Source organism: Rhipicephalus sanguineus, chromosome 8, assembly GCF_013339695.2.
Source record: "Rhipicephalus sanguineus isolate Rsan-2018 chromosome 8, BIME_Rsan_1.4, whole genome shotgun sequence".
Lineage (NCBI taxonomy): Eukaryota > Metazoa > Arthropoda > Arachnida > Ixodida > Ixodidae > Rhipicephalus > Rhipicephalus sanguineus.
In genome coordinates, this window is record NC_051183.1 from 28,359,798 (window position 1) to 28,368,632 (window position 8,835).

The 8,835-nt window shown below is 47.5% G+C and overlaps 1 non-coding gene across 1 annotated transcript; it reads left to right on the forward strand.

Moving 5' to 3' along the window:
• Positions 1-329: 329 nt before the first annotated feature.
• LOC119403686 (U2 spliceosomal RNA) lies at positions 330-521 on the forward strand. Its single transcript, XR_005186101.1, has one exon. It is a non-coding gene; the product is annotated as a U2 spliceosomal RNA (small nuclear RNA).
• The last annotated feature ends 8,314 nt before the right edge of the window (positions 522-8,835 follow it).

Here is an 8,835-nt window from a genome sequence, read left to right on the forward strand (position 1 = left end):
CCCGTGGGCGCCCCGTGCGGCGTCGCGTGTGCGGCGTGCGCCGAGGAGGACATCGCAGACGACCGCAACGCCACCGCATCCGCCTCGCTCGAAACATGTTCAACGACGACGCTCAGTAGCTAGCTTTCATTTAAAAGCGTGCCTACGTGTACCTGTGAGAAATATGCTATAAAAGTTATTTTCTGTTTACCGTAACAAAATAGACAGTGACTTTCCTACTCGTTTAGTTAAACCAGTAACATGTTATTCTCGTTTCTGACGTTGCCGTTCGCCAGCTCCACTTCCGCGGTTAACTGGGAGAAGCTCAAATCGAGCGACTGCTCGCTAGCATCGCTTCTCGGCCTATCTGGCTAAGATCAAATGTGTAGTATCTGTTCTTATCAGCTTAATATCTGATATGGTCCTATTTGGGCCTATGATATTAAACATATTTTTGTAACGCGGTGCCTGGACGGGGCTTGCCCCTCCGGCGCCACGGGTTGTCTCGGCATAGCACTGTCACCGAGTACGGCCCACACTATGGAATATAAAAACAGACTGAACATTTCCGGAGCGCGGTATGTAATCAAAGAGCGCTTTCATTAGGAGTTACTGAATACAATGTTAAGTGTTATCTTCACAAGTAAGTTTACATGTTTCCTTACACATCGTTATTTCTTACATATTTGTAGATGTTTCAAGTCTTTCAATTCGCTAGGCTCTCTCATAACAAAAAAAAAGGGGGGGGGGAGGGGGAGGACGTTGCGTTTCGTCACGCCGAGCCGGCGACGCTACGCCAGGCGCAAATCGATCTCCGCTACAGCAAGGTGGTGTTGGCTACAGTCGAGCCGGCTCCAACCAACTAGGTGGTGTTGCCAAGGGTCGGTTTCTTCGTATACCTCCCATAGGACGCGAAATTCAAACGCTCCGCCGACGCAAGCGCCGACAGCGCCGAGAGCGCTATTGAGTTACGCCCCTTGCAGAAGGCCGCCAAGCTCAACGGGCGATGACGTAGCGATTACGTTGCTTACGTCGTCAGGGCAACAGTAACAACAGCCGCTCGCCTCCACCCCCTCTTCCTCCCTCTCCGCGCGCCGTTTTCTATTTTTTTTTGTGCGCTTGCTTTTCCTCCTCTCCCATGCCGCGCACCGTTTTTTATTTTGTACGCTTGCTTTTTCTCCTCTCCTATGCCCCGCGCCGGGATTTTTTTTTTTTGTTCGCGTGCGCTCGCGCGCGTGCTGTGCTTGGCCGCGCACTCGCGTTTGCCCGCAGCCAGCATGTGCTAGAGCATAAAGGATGAATCCACCTACAACATTTCTGTTACCTCTTTTTATTGTTCTGTTTCCGAAACTCAAGATTTGCATGTAATGGGGCACGATACAAGTTCAGGAGAAGAACAGAACGGAAGAATTCACAGTGTGTGCATGACTAAACACAAAAGTTCATTGTAAAATTTAGAAATTAAAAAATCGAACACATTGGAAAGTGTTAGGCCCTTTGACGTACACACATATAAGAAACACGATTTTCATTTGGTGCAATACCGAGCAAAGTGCAGAGGAGCCTCTGATGAGAGGTAATCATGTAGTTTAAAGAAATGTCAGTGCATGACAAAAACATAACGAAGCGCAAAATATGTAAATATGAAATAATATTGCAATGATTTACTTATTAACCGTTGAAATTATACGAAACACAAAACAACCACTTACATATTTGCTCAGATTTTGCACAAATATACATGAAATGCTGGACACCTTCACCAGATAAACAAAATGAAAAAGATAAGATTTAGCACAGTAAGTAGTACATTGCGCTAAAAAGAGCAAGACACAATATATGGTACTTGAACACTACTTGGAAGTTAGTTGGTGGCAACGGGATGCAGGCCATGGTCAGTTCATGTAGCAGCACATGACATTCGAAGAAAAGCGTATTACTCAACGACCAGGTGAAATAAGCCTATACGCAGCTTTTCTTTCACCGCGAACACAATGCCTAGCTGAATATAACGCCACTGAAGGGAGGACGTCATGTTGGGTACACTGAGCACTTCATTGTGATAAACACAAAGAGTAAAATTCTGCATATAGGACATGTCTCATGCCTACACATGAATCCTTAGAGCGGTTTTGCCATAGGCAATAACAGAGACAATATATAAACACACAAACTACTTCTTCAGCCGTAAGTACATAGCATATTCACGCACCGAGAAGAAGCACTGGGGGCAGGGTAGAAAGCTGGTCGACTTGAGTTGCGGATCGAGACTTCGCAGAGCGCTGATTCTACAGCTGTTAACCCCTCCTTGGGCAAACGCATCAGTTCTTGCCTTCTCGAATACTCCGAAAACATTTCGGTCCTGAAATAAAGCAATTGAAAACTATTAATTCCAACGATACAAATTACGCATTCGCATGAGGCAAACGTAGTTTCGTCGTCTCGGCTCAGTGTAAGCTGCGATACATTAGGCAGTTTTAGAATAGCGAACGCTATTTTAGCGTTTGCGGCTCGCTATTTCCGTCACTACGGGAGCCCGCAAGCGGTTAGCGTACGACGCAAAAAGCCAACGCAAAGCTTTTCGTACGCTATTCTAAAACTGCCTATTGAGTCTCAGGAACGCGTATTTAAACGATGGCGAGTGATAAACAGGCAAAAAAAGCAAAAAGCACTTCCATCGCGCAGTTCTGTCATAGACGCAAAAGTTAAACTATGAGTCTCAAGTTCTTTAATTTCATTCCTTCTAGGAACAGCGATATTAACTGCAACATCGTGCTTTTCACGATTCAGCCGTAATTAAAAAAACAATAACTGTGTTGTCCAACTGCAATTCGTAAATGTGTGGCTGCGAACGCAAGCCGCATGCTCACCTTTAGTTTTTAGGAACCTCGAAGAATCTTGCGGAACTCGGCCGGTCTTGAAGTATCCGTGCACCGTTCCATGATGTACGAATGGTGCGTGCCGTTAACCACAACAGCGGCAAGAGCGCACAACACGCAAACACCACAAAAACTCCACACGCCGGCCAAAGCTCGCTTCGTGTAACGGAACATCACGAAACTTCATATCAAGGCCGGCGACTAGAACGGGCTCCTGTATGGCGGCGACGGAGCACGGCTGACATAACGACCACTCCGATAAGTCTCAAGAGCGAACAATGACCCGCTAACCACAACGGTAGCCTTGCAGGTGTCCGCCAAGCATAGCCTCCCTGCACGGCCAGCCTGGTGCCCGCTCTCAGCACTCGCTCCATGCTACAACGGAACTTTCGAGGAATTCAAAACTAGCGTCGCGGCGCGCGCGCGGCCTCCGCGGCCGGCGCGGGGTGCACGGCTTTGCCGGCACGGCGGCGGGCTGCCATTGGCTGCTTTAATTTTGAATCTCCGTGAACACTAGCGCCAATTTCACCTTCAGTTACGGCCCCTTTTAAAAGGCCGCCGAACTAGCAAATTATTCAAGATGGTGTCGGTGACGTCATCATGACGTAATTCTTTGGGACGCCGGAGCGGCAGTGTTTCCGGGTATTGGTGTTGCTCCAACGCGCCGGTGTGATGGAATCTAGAGGAGCGCATGCGCAGTAAAGCGAAGAACGCGCCGCGCCACCTGTCGGGAACCGACGAAACAGCCCGCGAAGCAGGTTCCTGTACATGCAAGTCCGGCGCGTCTGGCGCGAAATGCAGCAGGATCTATTCGGAGCCGAGCGACGCCCGAGCGCGCCAGCAGCCGTCGGCTGCGTCGGCGGTCAGCCGACGCCGGACTATAGAGGGCTGTTTTTTGCTGACGTAACGTCGCCGTGACGCGCGCACGCGCGCGTCGACGTTTATATCAGAGCCTTTAGAGGTGCGGGCCGTTCCCTTCTTGAATAGAGATCACGCACGCAGATGCTTTGGAAGTATCTGCGAGTGAACACACAGTCAGCCAGGTAAGCTTGATTAATGGCCAGCACGCTCGCCAAACACGTCAGTGACGTATGCAGGTTAATTAAGGAGGAGTCCGTAAACGTGAGCCATTCGTGCGTGACTGCCAAGTCTCTCGCAGACCTGTCGATGATAGATTAATCGAGTACATGTCGAAATATACTGACATATTTGTGATACTGTCCACATAGAAAAAACATGTCAGAAGTATAATTTTTTGGCGTTGTAGTTTGAAGCTCTGATTGGCCAAAAGCCCTGCCTTTGTGATCGGCTCCACTGGAAAATTCCACAGTGGTGGAATTGGACTATTGCTCCGAATAGTACCCCCCAATTAGTATGGCTCCTTCTGCATAATCGCACCGTTAATTAATAGGCCCGCGCAAATGAAATTTACCGTAACTTTGCTGCAGTTTACGTTTGAATGAGCGCAGGTAGTTGGAAGTCTTTGATATATTGGGAAATATTCGCACCAATTCCGAATAAGTTTTTAATTTACGGGAAGCAAAAAAAAAACAAATAAAAAAACAATACCAATCAGTATCAGGTGTCCCACCTCAAAAATGAAGCAGCCGGCTTCTACGAATGTAAACAGAGCTTATTATCATTAGCACTAATTATTGTTGTTAGGAGCAGTACTCTCAATTACCAGGCATGTCTAGCTGCCGAAAGCAAGTGCTGAGCACTGTCAAATGAATCCGACAGACAATTGGGCCATGAAAAAGCACAGTGGACATTAAGTGTTTCTTTAACAGTAGAGTAGTAATTATACATAACACAAACTGAAATTAATTAAGGTGGAAGAAAAATAATCCTTTCTGTAGGTGGGATCCGAACCCAATAATAGTTCGGGTTTTACGTCCTAAAACCACGATATTATTATGAGGAACGTTGAAGTGGTGGGCTCCGGAAATTTTGACCATCTGGTGTTCTTTAACGTGCACCCACAATATCAAGTAAACGGGCCTCTGGCATTTCGCCGCCATCGAAATGCGACCGGGACTCGATCCCACGACCTTCGGATCATCAGTCGAGTGCCATAACCACTAGACTAACGCGGCGGGTTGGGGGATCCGAACCCACAACCTTCGAATTACGCGCTGTAGAGGTAAATGAAATTACGGCGTTCGTTCGTAAGTCACGACCCAGACGTCCGTAATTCTGGTTCTCCTTAGAAGACAAGGAATTAGCATCTGTTGTATGCGCACGCCTACTTGATTGGATGTTCTACTGCGCGACAACCTCCAGCGTACTTGGCAAATTGCCTTCTAGCTTCTTCGATAAGTGCGCTGCGGTAGTTCCAACGGCAGAGCGAAAAGTAAAGGCCTGTTATCAGCGACGATTACAAGGCTAACGGCACTACAACAGGACTTCCGTGTCTGCACGCGGAAATTTGTCTAGCGTCCCAGTCGCAGGAAACGGATCTTGCGTGACGTTCTGAATGCCACACGGAAAGAAAAATCAAACTAATTAGAAGTTTAGGAGAAGATGAAAGGCTTGAAGAGATGAAAGAATCCTTGAACACCACCGACGGAAAGGGTGTTTTTTTTTTGTGTCCACTTTATTGCATCTTAATTTACGTCATAATTACTATATTACAGTGAAAAGACAACTTGTCTTATTCAAGGCCGCTGCCTTGAAGAAGACATTACTTTCGGGGTTTCCGTGAAAACCGATTGAAAAGCCGCGCGCCTTATACTTCGGCCATATTCACCTTATCAACATATGACGCACGTATATATGCATGCCAGCGTCAAAAGAGACACAATTCGCAATGCCCACAGACTGTCGCGCCGCCAAGCGGAATTCAGGAGCGTCCTCTCGAGGAGGGTTAGTAGACGATAAAATGGCAGCACTACGCAGTCTCTCCCTTGTTCGGCTGTGCTAACCTCAGTGTTAACGCATTGGCAAGGAAGAAACACTACCTACGACTTTGCATGTTCCCTGCATCAGTGAACAAACCGGGCCCTCTGTGACATGAGAAATCTGATTCGTTCTTGCGAGACGCGAAGTTTTCGTGAAAATACGTGGCAACTCGCGCTTTCAATGCTAGCCCACAGCGTACGCATACTATAAACTTCGCGAGGCTTTCTGTAGCCACGTAGGTTAGTTAAATGTTATCGTCTGACATATTCAGTTGAATCTCACCCTGTTTTACTTGTATATAGCATTGGTCAGTGTTTCTTGTAGAGCATGAATCCCATACACTACGCGGGAGGTCGCGCGGGCTCGCGATGTGCTCTTGTAAAACTCAGCGATCTCAAGTTGTCGATACATCGAAATAGGGCCTCTATTACAGTGTACTAGAAGGGGGCAGTGGAACGAACGAAGCGGCCGCGCCGCATCTCGGGTGATGCTCCGACGGGCGACCGTAGCGGCGGCGCTGTAGTCACTTTGTACTGAAGCTGTGGAGAGCGTCTGCATTTGGCGCGCGCTCGTCGCAGCCTACGAAAGCGCGTAAATGCGCGTTTTGAGCGCGTTTAACGCATTACTGAGCTTCAATCGGTGTCTCAACGCCTGCTACGCGCCATGGTGCATGAGTGAATATGCTGGCGTGCCAAAATTGCGCCGAGATATTCCCTGTTCTTGGAGCCTGCCGACCCCCAATGAAGGCGACAATGGGATTTTGCGCACATGCATCTAGCTGCTCACTGATTGCTGTGCGGTTTGCAAGCAGCACTTCGAGCCGCGCTACACTATAAGTGTCTACGAACACTGACTACGAAGAACTAACGAACCAGCGACGAAAAAAGCCTACAATTATTCTGCCGGCAGTCTCTACGATATATCCAGAGCATTGATCTCTGTATGAGCTCCAATGCGTTCGACTGTTTCATGAGTAACCTGAGTACAAATGACTCTATCGCAACATTTATATTAGTGACGGCTGAGTTCTGCAGTTTTGCGCTGTTTCTTTAATGCCGAAAGGCTGTCTTGTATCAACAGCATGCTTCCGCGGTTACGATGCATCGGCTATGCGACCTCTGAGGGCTTAAAATACAAGGAAGGCGAGCCAGGAAGCCGAGCCGAAGGCGCGTGTTCACCTTCGAGGCACAGACTTCATGCATCAGGGCTTATCTCAAGCATATTAAAATGCGCAGATGGAAATGTAGCCCGTCGGTTATTCTGCCTAAATTCATTACAGCCAGTTCTCATTTTCAATGGACAGCTTATATTGCACTTTTCCTGATCTTCTATCGATGCCATTAGAAAAACTTCTTTTTGACAACGTTTTGTATTATAATTTCATTGCTTTATCTGTAAAGTGTCAAAAGTGAAGCCAGAAGGGGCGGTGGTGCTCTGTTTTGCGAGATTATGTTTATATATATATATATATATATATATATATATATATATATATATATATATATATATATATATATATATATATATATATTACACGCACAAGTACCCTCCCCACCCGGCGCCTAGCAATTAATAACAATATCCGTGCAAGGAACCTGAGGACGACCGTTATTTGTACCGGTCGAGTTAACTTTGAGTTCCAATACCTTTGAGCCCTCGTAACGTCGAAGTCATATTTACAGCGCATTTGTAAAGGCACGCGTCGTACACGCAGCTTCGCCAACGCGCGGTTAATGTTCGGTGTGCTTTCGGCACAATATCAGCACACAGCTTTCTGAGCACAGTTAAATCCATTAGAGCAGCTCAGTTACTCTGAATAAACTAGACGCCGAATCACCACCAAAAAAAGCATTAAGGCAGAAGAAATCAGAATAAGACACGCCCTTTTTGTTTCCTTTGTCTTTTTCTTCTGGCGGTCGTTCGGCGTCTAGTTAATTGAGAGTAATTGTTCTAAATAGCCCAGCAATGAGTTCGGCTCAATTACACTGAGATCGTGAATATTCACGATCGGTGTCAGCCCGTTTTCATTTTTATATTTTGCGTACTTTCCAGCAGTCACTTCGGCTACAAGAACTGATTTGCAGTATCTCTCAAAGGCATATATGAAGCAAGCATCCATTAAAAGCTTTGAAGTGTCGTCCATCAAGGCTTAAGACGATGATTCCTACGCTTAATAATGATAGATACGCAACGAAAGCCACATCAGTGCCGATTTGCCGGGTGCCGCCGACGCGTCCAGCAGTTCTAGCGAAGCGCGCGGCGCCGCGCGCCTTCAGTACCGAGCGACTGCAGCGCCGCCGCTACTGTCGACGCGGAAGGCATCAGGCGGCGAGGCGCGTTCACGCCACTCGACAGTTCTAGTACACTCTACCTCTATCCTTTGTCAGCAAAGCGCTGTTGCTAATCGTGCGAGCGACGTTTCAGTCATTCGAGGACGCGTCTGCTCCACGCCTTTCGTGGAGCGAACGCTTTCCACACCGTCCTTCGCCAGTGTGTTGGTGTTGGTTTCATAGCCAGCGCTGCGCCGTTTGTTTTTGTACGTTTGTTGATAGGTGGCAGCACACTGCAAGCGATTTGCTCGTTGACCGATCCGAGAGCATAATTGGCATAATGTTCTTCGCGCCCAGACGTATCTCTAATTGTAAACGTGGTGACGCGGAGTGGTCGCAGTCGTTCGGCGGAGGAATTTCTTCGGATTGCTTTCAGCAGTGATGTTGAAAGAAAATCTTGACGACGAGGATTTTTCACTGGACATTGAAGACTGTGAAAGCACCGAGAGTGACAGCTGTGACAGCGACGATGAACGATCAGCTGAACTCACGAGGAGCGAGTTGCACTTCACGTCCCCTCGTGCGTTAACGTTCTTTAACGCTCGTAAGTCACTTTGATTGTATTTAACGTATAATATCCTTGAGCGAGGTCAGAATAAAAGCATAGTTCCTCTTGTGCATTGCATGTATCACAATTATTGTGGATATTATGGAGCGCCGCATCGCCAACACGCTGATATGATAAGCGAAATGGTTAGAGCGATGGAACGTGCAGTCACGGCCACAATCTACGCCTCTCGACTAAC